We start from the raw sequence: 19,950 nt of genomic DNA, 5'->3' as shown, positions 1-19,950 counted from the left end.
GTAGCCACTGCCAGAATGGCAGCTGTATTGTCATCAGTATGTTATAGTTAGTGTGCTCAGGAATGTGGACCTTTTCTGTAACTTTTGAAATGGTTCAAATCCATAAACCCATTACCAGCAAGTTGCTAACAGACATGGGGGAAAGAGTTTCCAGGTCCTACCCAGCTGCTGGTGGGGGGCTCCAGGGTCTGTTCCAGGGTGTTCTGGCTTTGTATATGTGCCACAATGATATCACTTAGAAGCAACATCATCATATCGCCAATTTTGAGGAGGTGATGGTCTAGTTTTTGGGCAAAGCTCTATGGTCTAAGTCCAATTTTACCAGAGAGTTTTGGCTCAAAACTAGAGCATCACCTTGATGTTGGTGATGTAATTATGTTACTTCCAGGGCATTTGCGGGCATGTTTCTCTAGTAAAAGTGGGGGAACCCCCCACATGGACCGAGGGCCTAACTACCCTAGAAAAAGTTAATGATATACTGTTGTGCTTTCTAACAGCAACTTGTATTAAGGACTGTGCAGAAATCAAGAAGTAAAACTTTTCACAGTATAGAGATGAATACTGGTGCCATTTAAAGCAGGTATTAGAAGGCATAGTTACAGTGGCTGACTGAAAAGGTGGCAAGATTGCTGTAAAGTGGGATTGAACATGGTTGCTTGGAAGATCCTGGTGACTTCTTAGTGTGGAGGAATAGCTCCTGGCCCCTAGCTCTGAAATTTGCAGGGGTGGAATTCTTGCAGGAGCTTCTTTGCATATTAAGCCACAACCCCTGATGTAGCCAATCCTCCAAGAGTTTACATGGCTTTTTTTTGTAAGCTCCTGGAGGATTGGCAACATCAGGGGTGTGTGGCCTAATATGCAAAGGAGCTCCTGCTAGAATTCCACCTCTGAAAATTTGTATTGTGGATTTGTTTATCTTAGATACTAAGGACTACTGAGGAGCCTTGGGTTGCTCTGAGAAGCCCAAAAAGTAAGTCAGTCCCCCTGGCTCTTTTTGTTCTCATGCCTCTCTACCCAGTACAATGCTGATAATCTGCTGTAGCTTGAAGACTCTCTTGGCATCCATAATCAGTCATTTTATCCATGGCTTTGCAACTGCATTATATCTTCTCTGGTAAAACTTGCTAAAGTTTTCAGTTAGACAAAGGGTTAAAGAGAGCAATTACTGATTCCTAGTGAGAGTTTTCCTTTCCTCATGTTTAGGAATTGGTTGATTCCTTCATGTGTGTCCATCATTCTTTCAAGTGTATGTGACAGAGGCCCATAGGGAATTTTTTTCAGGGATCCACAGTGTTTCCTGGCAAGTTGCCAGTGGCAACCCTGTTGATATCTACCAGCAATCTCCACTGATCAGTCACAGAGATTTTGTAGTAGCTGCACAAATGGAATTTTCCTCCAATACAGAAGAGCAAGTAAGGATTTTTCCAAGTCATGAGGGAAATGTGGAAGCTTTTGCCATTCAGTCACTTCAGTTTCCATGTTGGCATTGCATACCTGCTGTATACTTCCTTGCTTTCTCAAATCACCCTTCGTCCATTCTGATAGAATATGCATATGTCATAAAAATATAAATATCTTGTTTCTCCAGTGCACAGCACACTCTTGTGCTTGGTGGTTTCTTAAATACATAGCAGAATTCATACAGTTTCACAGGGTGATGATATGTTTTTGGAGGACCATAGTTTCCAGAAAACCCCCACACTTGACTATGGACTACCTAATGGACTGTATGTAGGCTGGCATTCATGCCAAACCAGCTTTGGGCACTTGGCCCTCATGGTGCAGAGCCAAGCCAGGCACAAAGCACCATTGGCATTATTGTACTGAGGACAGAGTTGCCCATGGAACTTCAAGGACCCCAGACTGTGCTTCATCCCTGAGTTGCCTAGCCATCCTGCTGCAGACAGACAACTGCAGACCTGTCTTCACTGAGACAAGACCAGCAGCAAACCAAGGAGAAGCCATGTTTCTGAGGATTTCAAAGGAACAGTGTTTTCCTGCAAGCAACCATGGAGAGACCACGTTTTCATCATGTACTGCATTCCAGCATTCTTGCCTCAGCTTTGGTTATGCAGATGTCAGCTGCCCAGCTACAGAACTGATGTGAAGCAACCACCCCCAAGTACTTGCCAACAAAATAATATTCCTGCTCCCATTGTGTAACCACACTTTTGTCAAAAGAACATAATTGGATTAATCTCATCATCATTAGCCAGATCCTGTTGCCCATCTTCCCTTTTCCTGACTTCTTTTGTCTCCCCCGTATTCCCCAAGAGATGTCACTTTCATAAACCGTTAGACCCTAAATTGTCCATCCCATTTAGTGTATGTTTCTAATCAGAGAAACAATTGTTCCCTGAACATAAGAACATAAGAGAAGCCATGTTGGATCAGGCCAACGGCCCATCCAGTCCAACACTCTGTGTCACACAGTGGCAATTTTTTTTTTTATGTATACACACACACTGTGGCTAATAGCCACTGATGGACCCGTGCTCCATATTTTTATCTAAAACCTCTCTTTAAGGTGGCTATACTTGTGGCCGCCACCACCTCCTGTGGCAGTGAATTCCACATGTTAATCACCCTTTGGGTGAAGAAGTACTTCCTTTTATCCGTTTTAACCTGTCTGCTCAGCAATTTCATCGAATGCCCACGAGTTCTTGTATTGTGAGAAAGGGAGAAAAGTACTTCTTTCTCTACTTTCTCCATCCCATGCATTATCTTGTAAACCTCTATCATGTCACCCCGCAGTCGACGTTTCTCCAAGCTAAAGAGTCCCAAGCGTTTCAACCTTTCTTCATAGGGAAAGTGCTCCAGCCCTTTAATCATTCTAGTTGCCCTTCTCTGGACTTTCTCCAGTGCTATAATATCCTTTTTGAGGTGCGGCGACCAGAACTGCACACAGTACTCCCAATGAGACCGCACCATCGATTTATACAGGGGCATTATGATACTGGCTGATTTGTTTTCAATTCCCTTCCTAATAATTCCCAGCATGGCGTTGGCCTTTTTTATTGCAAACACACACTGTCTTGACATTTTCAGTGAATTATCTACCACGACCCCAAGATCTCTCTCTTGGTCAGTCTCTGCCAGTTCACACCCCATCAACTTGTATTTGTAGCTGGGATTCTTGGCCCCAATGTGCATTACTTTGCACTTGGCCACATTGAACCGCGTTTTTGCCGTCTTGCCTAATTGACTAAAACTCCCCAAATGTACTTGAAAAAGGCATTTTGGCTAACAGATGGGGGTACTGGGGAGTAGTTTTTCAAGGACTCTGGCCCTCCTGGGACCTATGGAACTGGGCAAGTCATGTAATGTGTTTTCAAGAAATGTTTGGGTTTGATATTGGGACGGAGTTCAGAGGTAATTTTTGTTTAGGGTTTCATGGCAACTATTGGCAGCCATGCTAGTTCATACTTTGGACCTACCAAGCCAAATGCAGCGCTCTCCTTGCTGCACATTGAAGGATGTTTGTAGCTTGGTATATGCTCTGTTTTGCTGCCTACCTAGGACTGCCTCATAGACAATGTTAATTTTTGAAAGGCTTAAAGAGATGTTTGCACTAACATAAAACTGACCTTTGCAATCATAGCAGCTCCTGTATAGTAATTTCCATAATCTCATGATGAATTTCCATTTAAGTACCTGCCAATTCCAAGAGTGAAGTGCACTTGATTATTGAACCTTGGGATGACATTTAAATGTATTGTGAGAACTGTCACAATTGAAAAGCATTTGAGGTGATTAAGGTATGAAATCTATGATTGATCTTTGATGGCTACTTCCCATATGTTATCACTTGATGTTGCATTCATTGAGTAACAATTTGCATGTGGGAACAAAGGCTTCCTTCTGTAGGTAGCCAGCTAATCCCTGATGAAAACTAAAACTTGTCATGACTTAGAAGAGATGACCACACTGCCAAAAGTTGAGGAAGATTAAAAGCTCATTTGAGACCAAAGTGTGTTGTAGGCTCTTCTTTTCCCCTGCTAGTGATAACATATGACCAAGTTTTTTTAGTCATCACACAGAAAAGGGGTGTTTTAACATAAGAACATAAGAGAAGCCAAGTTGGATCAGGCCAATGGTCCATCCAGTCCAACACTCTGTGTCACACAGTGTTCAAAAAAAACAGGCATCATCAGGAGGTCCATCAGTGGAGCCAGGACATTAGAAGCCCTCCCACTGTGGCCCCCCACCCCAAGCACCAAGAATACAGAGCATCACTGCCCCAGACAGAGAGTTTTGTTTTGACAGCGTTTTGTTATGCTACAGTGGCCAAAATGAAGAAAAATGCCCTCCTCAAAGCCTACTGGTGCATGATGGTTACTTTCCAAGGAAGAAAACTCTTATGTTAGATGTAGGTGGGTTAGGTTTGGAGCAGCAAAAGAACGCATTTTGTACTTCCCATCATGTTTGTCAGCCATTTACCTGCCTGGACAAACAGCTAAAAGAGGTGGTTTCCCATTTAGCTGATTTCAGGGATCAATCTTAGATGCTTTCGAAGAATGATTGCAGTGAGTGCAGTTGCTGTTCTCTCTCCTTTTCTCCTTTCAACTTAGAAGAATGCTGAGAGAATGTTCAGAAGACTGGTTCTTTTTTTGTGTTGAAGAAAATCCAGGTGGGGGGCAACACTAGGAGAATACTATTTTTAGCACAGAATAACTTCAGATTTTGCAAGAAAGACTGTTGCTTCTGTCCTTAGAATATTAAATGTTTTAGGAACAGCCTTCCTTGATATTTGTCCTGTTTCTAGTTTTGCTGGCTTTCTTGCTATCTGTACCTAGTCTTGTCTTGCGTTTTCCTTGGTTTGATTCTATCCTGTGACTGCTGAGACTTCCTTTTCTGGTCCTGATCTTGTTATTTCAGTTTTCTTGGACTTCACAAGCAAACTGGACAAGTTAATTTGGAAACTTTCCTGAGATGAGGGAATACAAATCCCTTCTTAATTGTCTACCTTTTGAAATCTGATAAATGGAGGTGATCCTTTTATGTGGTAAATTGCCAGATCGGATGTGCTAGGTATTATTTTTATTTTTGCAGACTCTGCTGTTCTGATAGTATCATGTGTATGTACTCCTCTAGGTTAGTAAATTCCAAACTTTCAAGATGCAGTAGTGTGCTAAATAATGGTTGGACTGCAAAATGAAGGAAGTGATTAAAAGTTCTGTGAACCAGAAGTAGCCATCCACAGAGATGTCTGCATCTTTGCAGAAGTCTGTACACCTTGCCATGTTTGCTAGAGGAAAGTTATTCTTTTGTGTTTTTTGGTATTGAGGCAGGACAGAAGGTTTAAGAATGTTTTAGAACACAAGGATCAATAGAAAAGGGGGCCTGTTAGGGATATCTGGGATTGTCTGGCTAAGTAGATTAAGCTAGAAAAGTTATCAGCTCAAAATAAAAGCTTGTTACAGAAAAAGAGGAAGTTACAGAAAAAGAGGAACTGAAAGAAACAGATGCAAGTAAACCGGAGAACAGCGGAAGCGCAAAGGTGGGGGCACCCAGTCCATAGCAAGGAACCAGAAAAGCAGAAGTAAGGTATAGCAGGCTGTGGTCAGGGTTGCCTAGCGACCCAATGGGGCAGAAAGAGGAAGATAAGATACAAGTAAAAATATTTGAAGTAAATATTTGTATAACGGAAGAAAATATTAGCAAAATGGAAATATACAGAAAGTTGATTTGTGCAAGGATTGTGTAAAAGGGTATATAAGGCCTGCGCGCCTTTGTGGTTGTTGCTCAGACTCTCGGGTCTGAAGCCCATGCACGTTGAATAAAGCTTGGCTGTTTTCCTGACTCGCCTCAGACCTCGTTTGTAAGTATGATCCAATATTAATTGGGCAACACAGGACTTTTCCTGCTACAGTATGAACCTCTCTGCCCCCGTTGCCCTATGAACTGCCTCCTCCCATATGAACCTGACCATTTACTCACTTTTCTGAGTGTCCTAACTTTTGGAGGTGAGTTAGGTGATACTCTACCTTCTCTTTGAAGAACCCCCTCCTGGGAGATTTGCTGGTTACCTATATTATTACTTAAAAACAAGAAAGAAGCAGTTTTGTCATGCCTTTGGTTTGTTCCCCAAGACCCTGCCTGATACTGCTTTATTATTCTTTTAGTGTCTTGGTGTTTTGTCACTTCCTGATACTGATTGATTCATTCTGATTGGGTTATTCAATTGATCCTGACGTATGGATATACAGCAGAATTGCCTGCTCTCAAAGAAGGCTGCCTCTGAATGAGTCACTGTTCTGGGCTTTCTTCAATCCCATCAGTAGGCATAGCCAGATCATTGCTTTGTGCAGAGAGTGGGCTGTCAGCCAAAATTCTGGAAGTCAGTCTTTCTATGGATGAGTGAACCCTTTCCCTGTACACATTTTAATTCAGATAAAAATTCCCCAGCTACTGGAATTTTGGAAAAATAATACTTTAAAAAAACAGTGGCAAATATTCCATGAAAAAGAAGATATGTTCCATTAAACCCCCCAAGGCCCCCCTCCAAGAATTTTATAGAGTTCTGTTTATGTGACCCTGTGCATCCTTACCCTGCTATGTTACCAGGATACCTATGTAGACTGCTTATTGGTAGCATGTAATCAGTATTCATGTGATTGTGTACAAGTCTATCGATATTCTTTATATGAGAAGTTTTACCATGCACACATCAGTAAAACCCTTTGTACAAAAAAGTCTTGGTGCAATCATATGAACAATCACATTACAGTCAATGCTGGCTCTAGAGCAAATAGCACCCTAGGCAGGTGCCCCCCCCACCGCTGCTCACCCCCTGGCATTGCTGTGGTGCTCCACTCACTCACCCCCCCCCCCCGAAGTTCACCGCGACTGAAACTGAGTCCTACTGGCTTCTTGCAGCCAGCACCTGTGCGTTTTGTTAAGAGATGGATGGAGGAGTTATTTCCCCCTTCCTTTCCGGAATGGGAAGTGAGAGGGGAGTGAAGCTTCCTCCATCTGTGTCTTAACAAAATGTGCAGGCGCTGGCTACAAGAAGCCGGTAGGGCTCAGTTTTAGTCATGGTGAGCTTCAGGGGAGGGGAGCAAGTGGAGCGTGGCAGTGGTGGGGCAGTGGCAGGGGAGGGAGGCAAACTAGGCAACTGTCTTGGGCACCAGGAGGGAGGGAGCCCAATTCGGTGCCCCTCACCTCCCACAGTGCCCTAGGCAACTGCCTAGTTTGCCTAGTGGGCAATCTGGCCCTGATTACAGTTGCTTTTGTTGGCAGACTTAACACAGCAGTGATACACAACCTGATTAAAGTGTAATAAGGGGTTGTTTGGAAACAAACAGACTTGATAGTAAAGAGGAGAGATAGAGCTAGGGTCCTAACTACATCTCTACCTGAGAGAGAAGGTCAAACTAACTGTGGAACTTTTGAGAAGAAACTGGGTATCACCCTTAGAGTAGCAATCTGGAAACAGACAAGGAATTGCACTTAAAAGGAGAGAAGGTGCTGACCTCACTATCCTAATTGCCTTCTTGCTGCCCCCTTTAGGTTCTTCTCTTCACTTTTGTACACTAGACATTGTCTGTTCCAAGAGCTTTTTTGCTGTGTGCTATCGCTAACACCTATGACAATGTTGTGGTTAGAATGTTGGGTTAGCTTCTGGAAGATCTGAGTTCAGATCCTTACTCTACTCAAAAGCTCCTTGGGTGACCTTTGGCCGATCTCTCTTTCTCTCTGTCTCTAATCTACCTTCAAGAGTGGTGATGAGACTAAAATGGAGAAGGGTCGGCAAAAATGTTCTCTCTCTCTCTTGCTAGAATGAATATTTCGGATTGGGGGAAAAAAACCCTTTTTATTTGGGATTTGCTCTCCTTCTGTTTCTTTTCCTTCTTCCAAAGTTTCCTGACCGTGCTTCCAAGCATATCCAATGAGTTGGCTTTTTGCAGTCTTCATTTGCTGCTTCATAAACCTCATTCAGCTGCACTAAACAAGAACATATGAGTTACTGGAAAGACAATGTTAGTAGTGAGATATCTGAAATTTATTGAGTCCATAATGGTCGGAGTTATACACAATTCTATCCTACATTCAAATGAAGTGCTGCGGTTAACGGCTATCCTGATCTGTTCTATATCAAGCAAGTTGGCTTTCTTGGTCTAAAAGGCAGTTTTCAATTTGAATAAATTAAAGCAAGTGGAATAATGCGACTAGAGAGTAATCCCACTAGTCTCTAAACAATTACAGTATATTGGCTTTATAATAAATTAATATGTGGACTTGTAGGTACAGTTTATCAAATGAAGATCGAGGTATGGCTTATATTGAAGCAGTTTTGCTTATTATATCATGGGTGTCTAAAATCTAAGTTTTAAATTTATAAAATCAAAAATAGCCCAAGACATTTTGGTGTCTGAAACACAACTCCAAGTGGCTCTCTTATCCTTTTCATAATTGTAAAACTAAAACAGGAAGTTAAATTATTTAGTATTTGATGCCCTTAATGGTACTTCTAAATCTGCCATCAACAGTGGTCTTCTTCATCTTAATGTGTAATTTTATAAGACAGTGAATGGCCATTTCATTCGACAGCTGCCTGACTCGGGGGGGGGGGGGGCAGAAAACTTGGCTCTTTCCTTTGGCTTGGGACCCTCCTGTCAAAGGATGTCTCCCTCCAAAACTGACTTTCAGCTATTCTGCCTTGCAGATGTCTGAATGTTAGCCCTTGTGACTGACAACATCCTATATCAGACAGATATGCAAGCAGGTCCCCACCTACCCACAATCAACAAGGAAAGGATTATATGAAACGTAACACCTGACATGCCAAAGAGAAGCCCTGCAACTACCATATTCCTCTGCCAATGAGGGCTTGAATCTACTCATATAAACATATTTCCTTTTCACCCATGGTTGCACCCAGAAAGAAGTACAGCAACTCCTACCATATCACTGAGAAACCCAGGGGCACCATGGACCATGGTTCTGTCTATCCCCCCCTCCCCCCTATGACCTTGGTTCAAACCAATATCATAACAAATCATTTTACTTGCCATTATCATGAATCTATAATAATAAAACAATCCCCACCCCTAGCCCTGCTCTCTCCTGGATCCACACCCAAAGTCTCCAGGTATTTTCCAACACAGACTTGGCAACCCTAGCCCTTGCGCAATCAAAATATCAGACCATTGATTATATTGACATGAACCTGTTACAACAGATGGCTCAGAGGAGAAACACTTTACGATGAGATGGGGGGTTACTGGCAATCTAACCTCTCCTTGGTATAGTGTAAAGCTCAGCACCAGATGAAGGATGCATTGGTGCCAGGTCCTGTTCCAGTAAACAAATGGTTTGTGAACTGTCACCCAAAGGTCATAAGGTCAGTTTGCCAACCCTTCTTTAACACAGTCAGATATTTTCCCTTTGGTCTCTTCAACCCATTCGCTGGCTTAGATTTTAGTATGAAGTCTTAGTGTCTAGTGAAAGATAGGGTTGACAGTCCCAAGGTCCTAGTGGGGGTTCCCCTGGTTTTAGGGGCTTCTCTCCACCAATGGGCAGCTGGATGGTGGGGGGAAATCTACCTTCAAACAGCAGCATCACTGCACAATGTCCCCAATGTGATGACTTCGTCTAGAAGTGATATCATCAGTTACTATGATGACCACAAAGGTTAGTACCTTGCAAGAATTAGCATAACAGAAGATAATTGCTTGTCTTTTTTGGGGGGGGGGGTTCTGCAAATAAGAAGAGGGCTTTTTTAAAAAAAGGTTGTTAAAATGTATTGTGTTATTCCTATCCTGAGATATTAATATTCAAGGAAGTTTCATTTAAAAATAGAGAATCACCTACAGCTCAGCCTGCCTTTTAGATAGGGGAGGGGAGCAATTGTTGGGGGAGTCTCTGCAAATACAAAGAGGTTTTTTAAAAACAGGATTTAAAAAAAAGAGTTCACATTATTACAGATAATAATAATAAGAAGAAACAGGGTGGGCAAAGAATCCTGAAGGCCACATGAGAATGCAGCAAGAGGATGGTAAGTGCAGATTAGGCTTGAAAGAGAAATCAAAATAAAAGAAAACAGATTTCCCTAGACTTCCTTGCAAGGACAATTTCATGTATTGCATCAGCAATCAGACTTCCACGGAAAACCACCTGCTCATAAATCATTTATATTTGGAGTGCTCTTTAGTTAATTGGTGACCATAGAGAAAAAAAGAGAATAATAAAGGAGTAAAATGGGTCATTTAGTTTAACCCCCATGCTCTAAGACAGGTTATATCATATCAGCAGATGCTATGTTTTTCACTTCCTGACAGTACCCAAATGTGGCTAAGCATCACATCTCAGCCTGGAGCTCAGTGCATTCTCTGATGGTACTTTCTGTGACTTTTGAGGCTCGGAGATGTGCATCTGGGAGGCAGAAGTTGCAGCAGCCAATATTCATGATGTGCCAAGTTGCATTAAATTTGCTCATGCGAAAGCATACTTGAGGTCATCTGGGATGAGTCATATGAATAAAATAAATGTAACATCTGAGCCAGCCCTCAGGTTCTAGGACTGATTAACTCTGAAGAACATATTCCAAGGTTCCCAAATTCTTGAGGGATACAAGCAATCATTGGTACCACACATCTGCCCTTGATATATAGTACATTTTCTTTAATCTTTGGCAGATAACATTGATGACCATGCTATTGCAAATGGAGAGCATACTTATGGGTTTGGGAATGAGTGGGACAATGAAGCCACCTGATGGGTGTTAAGAATATTTGGGATCTGTAGATTCTAATTTATTCAGCCTGACCTGGATAGTTCAGGCTAACCTGATCTTGTCAGATCTCAGAAACTGCAGGATCAGCTGTGGTTAGTACTTGAATGGGAGACCACCAAAGAATTCCAGGGTCGAGGAAGGCAGTTGCAAACCACCTTGATTCATCTCTTCTGTACAGAACCCTGTGGGGTTGCCATTAGTCATCTGTGAGTTGATGGCATTTTAGATGTGCACACACACACACACACAATTATTCCTGTACATCTAGGTCCATGCAGTGGTTGGGGCTATCCTTTAGAAGGAGATACCAGTGTAAGTATATCCATATATTCTGAGGTGGTTTGTATTATGCTCTCGCATGGCTCGGGCAATCTCACTTTCTTCATCTATGGCACCAAGGTTAGGATGAATAAACCGTATAATATGTTGGATTTCTACATTTAAAAAAAGTTTACCTTTGTTCCCCATTGTTTGGCCCTTCAGATGAAACAAATTTCTTCCTCAACAGGGCCCTATGTGTATTCAGCAGTGATGTTAATGCAAAATGCATGCTTTTAACAATAAATCTGGAGCATTTTAAAGGCCTTTTCTTGAAATATGATTTCAAAGAATTTAAAGCAATATGAGTAACAAGGGCTTTTTCTAATGGTTTCTATGGCAACTACTTCTAGGCTTCTTTTTAAATAAGTGTGGATAAAGGAAGTTTCTTAGAATTTGCAAAGTAACCTTGAGGGCATGAAGAGGAAGTATATATAGCTATTTTTATACCTGATAGCCTCTGTATGGGATTTGGAGTCTCTGCTGTGCTAAGGGCTCTTTCTAGAACATAAATTTTGTGGATAATATAATCCCGCCCCTACACAGGTTTTCATTTTAAAAATGTTTTTGCCACATAATGTTCTGGGGAAAAAGCATCATGGTCACAAGCAAATGTTTTGTTGCCCATTTGGAAGACAGGCCACAGCTTAGTTGTGGTTAGGGTTGTCAGACACCCCCATTATGGGTGGGGGTCCCCCGGTTTCCAACAGTCATCTGTGCCACTGGCCAGCTGGTTGCCGGGGTGGGGGAATTACCCCCTAACAGGCAAGAAGCTGGATATGCCTACTTCATCTGGAAACTAATTCTACTATAGAGGTTTTGCCTACAAACCAGAGTGCTGCCACTGACATCCCCAATGTACCTACATCATTTCCAGGTGATGTAGGCTTGTCACATTTCTGGCATCTTCCCTCCCCACTTTTGGTAAGTGTACCCCATCCCCTGCCCACTTGTCCACTGGACTTGGCAACCCTAGTTGTAGTGGGTTCTCTCTCTCTCTCACACACACACACACACACACACACACACACACACATACTGGTGCCAGCTGGAAAAGACCATAGTGATCCCCAGTGTTTTTTTAAATAAAAAGTCCAGCAGGAACTCATTTGCATATTAGGCCACACTGCCTGGCCTGGAAGCACATTGCTGTTGCATGGTGGGTTGGGCCAGCTGGAGTCCTGACTAGCCCAGTGGAGTTCCCCTACTGTGGGCTCCTGCAGAAAAAAAAAAGCCCTGATGATCCCTTGGGGAGTTGGGCCTGAGACCAGTTTATGTTACCCAGAAGAGCCTTCCTGATTTTATAGCTTTAGCAAATACTGTGAAATAGGACTTCCAGGGCTAATTCTATCTTGAGGCCTACTCAGGCAGCTGCTTCAGTTGGTGGATTTTGGGGAGGAGGTGGTAGCAACCTCTCTGCTCTACTGTTGCTTCTACTTAAGAGCTGGAGCAACTAATTTTCCTGGCCCTCCACCCCTCTTTAAAATCAGTATGGCAAGCTGTGCATACCCTTTAGGGCTTCCCAACTCTTGGAAGGCTTCTTCCTGTCAGAAGAGTGTAGCCATCATTTTTGTTGCTTGTGCAACTGCAGTAATTGCCAGGGCGCCCAAAATTATGGTTGAACTCTTATAAGAGAAAGGAATGTTGCATGTTTGAGAAGCCCTATAGGGCATGCATTACTTGCTGCAGTATTTAGGTGAGACCGTGCAAGGAGGTTTAGGTACTCTGGCTCCTAGGCAGAGGGAACAGCAGCCCAGATATAAGGAAGCAGAGGAAGGCAGGTTTCAGTAGCCTCAGGCAGCAATATATATTTAAGCTACTACCACTGAAGGTCTCTGCTGAAAATTGAGGAAATTGCCTTTCCAGTGTTGCTTATTTGCATGTTATACTTGTTCTCAGACCAAGGACAGGCAAGAACAGATAATGTGGTATGACAGGGGTGTAAAAAAGAGCCAGGCATCAGGCAAAGTATCTCATTATATCTTAGTAGAAAAGAAGGCATAGAAGAACATCCCTGTCTGTCTCCCTGTGAGTGGAGGCTAAAACAAATTAATTTCTTGGCTTCGTTCTAAGCAGTATCATCTTAAATTAGAGTGGTGTGTGGAAGCAAGACTACAGCCACTACAACCAAAACCCCAAAACTACAATCAAAACTTGCAATTCAGGAGAAAGGGATGAAAATAGGGTTGCCAACTCCAGCTTCCTGGAGGGAAAGGAGCTGAGCAGGGATGTGATGTCATAGTTTGCTCTCAAAGCTGCTGTCCTCTCTAGGCAAGCTGATCTCTATAGTGTGAAGATGAGCTTTAATTCTAGGAGAATACTACCTTCTTCCATCTTGAAGCTGGTAACTCTAGATGGAAGTAAGTCTGTATTATCCTTCTCATACAAATACTATCTGTCACCTAAGGTTGAAGATGTGAACAGAAGCCACTATTTTTTCCTTCCACTTCTACTAGGGAAATACCTGGAAAATTGGGGGGATGCAGCCTAAAGAAAATGGGGTTTGGAGAGAGGAGGAATTTCAGTGGGATATGATGCCATAAAGTCCATCTTCCAAAGCAGCTATTTTTTCCAGGTGAACTGATGTCAGTCACCTGGGGATCAGTTGTAAATTGTAATAGTGGAAGTTCTCTAGCTATCACTTGGAGGTTGGCAACCCTAACTTCTACAGAGAACACAGGTCACAAGTAGGACAGGCCAGGCATTTTGGGGACTACAGAAAGGGCTGATAGTCATAGGTGTGGGACTGTAAAGGTGCAGAACTCTTGAAGGTATATAGATGATGACACCAGATATAGGCTGATTTTTTTAGTGTTATATAATTTAAGTATCTTTTTTGAGGGTACCAAAGTGCTTGTTTAAGCGGGTGGCATAGCAGACATACCTAAAGTGCATAGAACAAAAGAAGGCACTGTAAAAATACGGAGGCACAAATACATTCAATCTTTTGCAAAACTTTCAGTAATGAAGGTATTAAACTAGAAATGCTATCCAAGTACAAACTTGCACAGAAAATATAAGAATAAAACAGTAAAAATATAAAGCTCCGTTGTACTCTATAAAAGTCTCGGTCTTTGTACTATGTAAGCACAATTCATGTAGCATGTGCAGATGTGATGTTTAGTCACTAGAAAGTCAACAAAAATGCAGAGAAAAGTTCTCTTTTCCTAATAACTTCACTACAAATGAACTAGCACCAATACTGTTGTGGTAGGATTTCCGGTGCCTAGGGAGGTCATGGTGTTCTTCTGGAATTACAACTGATATCCAGACTGCAGTGATAATTTCTTCTGGGGAAAAAAATGGCACTTTTGGAGTGTGGAGTGTGATATCTCACTTTTTCTGAGTCCCTCCTCAGGCTCTGCCTCCAAATCTCTAGGAATTTTCCAGTGGGGAATTAGCAACTCCAAGCAAAGCAGAGCAGTATGAGGCCCACTACAGTATAAGGGCCCACCAGACTTTTGGCTCTGATACAGTGATTTGGTGTTATGTTGATTAGTTTAACCCCTTCTTTGCCTGGAGAGGAAGGAGCAAGAGCCTAGTAGTATGTCTGCATCCTTTCCTGCCATTGCAGTTGCTGTGCATCCACCTCTAGCTTTTTCAGAAAGCAGAGATGAGAGTAGCTGAATCAGCTGTTTCTGGTAAATTGAGTCAGACAACTCCTGGCAACTCAGTCTTAAAACCTATCCAGGTAAGGTTGCCAGACCCTGCCAGGGATGGGAGAACCCCCACTTTTTTGGGATGCTTCCTCACCTCCGGCCAGCTAGGTGGTTGGGGAAATCCTGCCCCCAATGGGCAGAAAAGGCATTGCGACGATGTCAGATGGTAGTGATATAATCATGTCACTGATGTCTGGGAGATGATGCTCTGGTTTCTGAGCAAAATTCTATGGTAAAATTGGCTACAAACCATACAGTTTTGCTGGAAAACTAGAGTGTCACCCCTGACATCGGTGACATGACTTCCAGGTGACATCATCACCTGTGTGGGACAGAACATCCTGGAAAGGACCCAGAATCCCCCAGTGGTAGCCAGGTAGGACCTGGCAACCCTTCCAAATCCCTAAACCTATGTCAGGTTACCTTGACCTAACCTGGGCAGCAGGAGAATTTGGGAAGAGCCAGCTGTCTATAGGGTAAAGACTTCTGGGACATTCCTTCCTGTTCTTAAACTGGAAGTAGTGTCATGATGCTCTAAGAATTTCAAGATGTATGTTTTTAAATCATAGAAAGCCTCAATGTGTATTATACATCATTATTTATCCCCCCCCCCTAACATTGTCAGATGTCAAAGACAAGCCTCCATTTAGACCAAATTAGATCTGGACAAGGCAGGTATCATGGTAGTCCTTCACAATGATTATGTCAGCCTGGCCTCCTGGTACTTAGATGAGTAAGCAAGCTTGCCCCAGAAGCATTCTTAGGAAGCAGGCCTGCTCTGTCCAGCTGTTGTTAAGAGGCTTTTGTCCTGGCCTGCCTTGTTTTCCATAATTTCTGCCCTTTGGTCAAAGGTGGGTCAAGGCATGATACTAGGGTTGCCAAGTCCAACTCAGAAAATACCTGGGGACTTTAGGGATGGAGCCAGGAGACTTTGAGGGTGGAGCCAGGAGACTTTTCCATTCCCTAACATAAATAAAAATACAGTAGTGCAGTTCCTCTGAATAGTCTTCATTTCCTTGTCCCTCAGTAGCTGCAATTCCAGTAAATGAAAGTGAACATACACTAACAAAGCAGCCAAAATAAACAGAGTTTGCAAGCACACACTTTTGTGATCTCACTGGAGCTTTATGCACAGGAGCTGCTGTATTTCCAATCAACTTCTTCAGACTAATGCAGGCAAATGAAAAGAGAGTGGTGTTTTTCTCCATTCAATAAACAAGTTCCTATACAAAGACATCTGAAATGAATCCAAAACAAACACAGAGACTGGTCTCTCTCTCTCTTTCACACCCACACCCACACACACACACACTTACTGGCTCTGGTTCCTATACAAAGATGTCTGAAGCAAAAGCAAAACAAGCAGAGGGACTGCATTCTCACTCTCATTCTTTCAAACATGGCTCTGCTGCTGGCCCATTCCAATGCAACTTTCACTTCCTGCTGAAATTTAAAGGCACACACACACATTTTAAAACACAAGGTGTTTGCAGGCATCTAAACCTGCTGAGATCTAAAGGCACAAGGTGGCTGGGGGGGGCAGGGTTTCCCCCCATCAGCCAGCTGGCTATGGGTGGGGTGGAGTCTGGAAAACTGGGGGTTCCCAGGTTGGGACTGGGAGATTGGGAACCCTTCATTATACTTACCTGCTGTTCCTCAGTTCTTAAATTCCAGTCAGACACAGGCACAAATCTTTGCAAGATGTTTGCAGTGCAATCCTATAGTTCAGTGTTGTGATTCTCAGACTGGGGGTTGGGACCTCAAAGCAGGTTGCAACTTTCTCACTGGTGCACTGTGATTTGGTTTATCTATTTATTGAAACATGAATATACCATCTTTCCTTGTAGTTCAAAGCAGCTTGCAATAATAATTAAAAGACATTTCCAGTTAAAACCAGAATAAAGCAATAAGCCATGCTGCGGTGGGAGACCCCCCCCCCCACTATTCTCCTGCTGTCTTTACCACTGGAAAACAATGAGGGGGGAGCATCACCTGAAAGTGATGCCACCATGGCAGCATGGTACTGTAGTTTTTTGAGGGATTCTAGAATGTCACGCCACTGTAGTGATGTCATTTATAGATCCACCTCCCCCCCCCCCCCCGGAAGTGATGTTTTGCATTCCCTTCATCCCCTCTTGTTCTGCTAGGTCCTAGCCATGGCTAGAAACCCTATGTGTTAGCCAGGAGGTGACAGGGGGAAACATTCAGATTGAGAGAGGAGGTTCTGGGAGGCTTTATGATAAATTTGATTTTGCTTCTGCATAATGTGACAAATGTCCATTGCTCAGTAATGCTACACATTTATAAATGTGACGAGTGAAAAATAAAACATAAAATTGTTCAGTGTGGACTAATGTGAGAGTCCTGCATTGAATGTTGTGGAAAGCAACAGTAGGATGGGTCTGGCAAATGAGTCCTGAAAAGAACTGTCAATTTAGAGGTGGGCCCCACTTGAATAAAAAAGAAGAAAGAAAGCTGTCGCTATAATCGAATGCAGAAGAATTGTTCCAAGCGCTTTAAGCACTGAAAGCATTCAGGAAACACGGACTGGATATTGATCAAGTAAAGCTTTGAATAAGGAACAAATTATTAACTGGCTTGAATATGGCAACACATTCCTAGAGACATGATTGGAGAAAAAGTCATATCAGTTTTGTCCTTGGCCTGTCAGCTGAATAATTGACAGTGCACATTATATGAGAAGGCTTATTAAACTGTGAGGTCCATAATTACTTAGGACATCTAAGTGAGGTAAGTCTGACATTATAACACGTACCATCTTTGCTGAACATTTTTTCCCTCTAGTTGCTGCCTTTACCTTTCCTCTCTAGGCGTATCTCATAGGCCCCAATGGATTTTTTTTTTTTTTAGTTTACTGTGTTTCTGAAGTTCAGTGAGAGGTTAAAATTTTGGTTGATGAGACAAAGTATTTGAATTATGCATTTATCAGAACAGCTGCAGGCACACAGACAAATCCTTATTCCTAATAAACTGGGAAAGTTAACCATTTCTTGTCAGCGTTGTAGCAGATTTTGAAATAAAAGGACATCATCACTGAATGTTTTGCTGAAAATAATGGATTGAAATTATTAGTTGGTCGCATTTGGTATCATTAGCAATTTTGCTAGTTATAGCCCTTCTTTGGAGTCCCCCACATGGTAATTCAGTTTTATGTCTGACAGACAGACCCAGGTCCTGCCCCATTCTGTATACAAACAATAGTTTTAACACTTGGTTCAAGTAAGTGAAGCTGAGGTGAAGGTCAGTCAGGAAACTAGTTGGGAGTGTTGGCATGACAAAATGTTAAATTGTTGTTTTCAGCCAGACAGGGACTAACCGCTAGAGGTGCTGGTTTAGGAAATCCACGATATCAGTTTGGCTTCTGAGGAGATAGTGGTTGGTGGAGAGGCTCACACTTAAGATCTATGCTTTCTATATTTGTGGAATATAGGTCAAACTAAGTGTCTTTTAAAAGATCACTAGGAGTACTAACTAGGGACCTGGAGGATGTGTATTTCCTGAAGAACTCAGGACTTTTTTTGTAGAAAAAGCCCAGCAGGAACTCATTTGCATATTAGGCCACACCCCCTGATGTCCCCATTGCTCACACAGGGCTTTTTAATAGAAAAAAAACCTAGCAGGAACTCATTTGCATATTATTTCATGCCCCCTGACACCAGGCCAGCCAAAACTGCATTTCTGCTCAAAAAAAGCCCTGGGAGAACTAACCATTTATGAGGACTGAATCTGACATAAATGAGACTTTGGCAGGCCAGGCCATGTTGATCTGGGTCATGTGTGTACTTATTTAAGATTAGGTAGCAGAGATATAAACTTTATAAAGGACACAGACAAACACAAGAATATAGTTTAAAAAAAACAAAAACCTTAAAACATGCTTAAAATATTCGCACTCATTGGTCTTAAAGGTGGTTTCTTTGTATTTCTCCCCTGGGATCCAGGGAACTGGGCAAAGGAAGCTCTGGCTCTTTCCTTCCTTCCCCAGAGAACCAGGAGGGGGAGGAGCCTCAGACAACAGGAGGAAGAGAGGCTTAGCTCAGTACCTTTGCTGTGCGATTGAGAGAGCCTGGCAAAGCAAGCTATCCCTCCTCCCCAAGGGAGGGGCCTCAGCTAATGGAGAAAATAGGTTTTCTCTGTAGTTCCTGTGTGATTGAGCAATCCCTGTGAAGCAAGCTGTTATGCAGAAGGAAGCAAGAGAGAGGGAGGAGGAAGCAGATGACAACCAGTTGCTCAGGGGCCTGATAGGAGCTCTCTGGGACCTGATTCATCCCCCAGGCAGCATGTTTGATGTCCCTGATTTAAAGGTTATAATAAAAGGCCATAAACTTGGCTGATAGTTGCTCTCTGTCTCTAAACTCATAAATGTTAACTGTATTTTTTCCCTATTGATTGTGTCCAGCATAAGTTATGTGATGCAACTGTAAATTTTCAAGCCTCTTTGCAAAACTATATTTTAGCACCTTCCAATGGGCAAAATTAATTTCGGTTGTGCCATTCCTTAAACATCTTATATTCCTGTAAACAACAGACTGAGAACTTGTTCATGCCTCATCAGATGGTCACATAATTGTGCCCTCAGCTGTTTGTATGGTTCAGGCTGACACTAATCAGCCCGCCTTTAGTGGAGCTTCCTCTGTTGTGGTCACTAGCTTGAACACGTGTGAGGAGATCTGTCATGCAAACAGCTCTCTCTGAATTCTGAAATCCATAGAAATTGGTTTCCTTATGGCAGCCACACTCAGTGTTCCTTGGTGAAGAGAAATTGCAAGCAGCTCTCCTTGAAGTGTCATCATTGTCTCTGACAAAATGCTTTTTACTTTTGACCAATGAGAAGACAAGAGTGGGAGGACACTATTTCAGGGTCACTTCTAAAGTAACCCACGTGACTGATGTTACCAAAGGCCAGAGGGATTGATCATTTTGTTCCAGATGTTCATTTGGCACATACATCACTGAGGCATATTGATAGAAATGTTACTTGCAAAACACTGTGAGGGGCAGAAGGACTTTGACAACAAATTTCAACAAGGATCACGTACTTTTCCAGAGAATGCATAATAAACATGTAAAGCTCATTGTCATATAATGGCTACTAGCCTAGATGGTTTTTTTAAAAAATTCAATTTATATCCCACCCTCCCCTCTGAGGCAGGCTCAGGGCGGCTCACATGCTCGTGATTATACATGAGTATAGACATATTATAAACATAAAGC

Source organism: Heteronotia binoei, chromosome 2 (genome assembly GCF_032191835.1).
Source record: "Heteronotia binoei isolate CCM8104 ecotype False Entrance Well chromosome 2, APGP_CSIRO_Hbin_v1, whole genome shotgun sequence".
NCBI classification, from domain to species: Eukaryota; Metazoa; Chordata; class Lepidosauria; order Squamata; family Gekkonidae; genus Heteronotia; species Heteronotia binoei.
Note: the sequence above shows the minus strand (reverse complement) of the source record.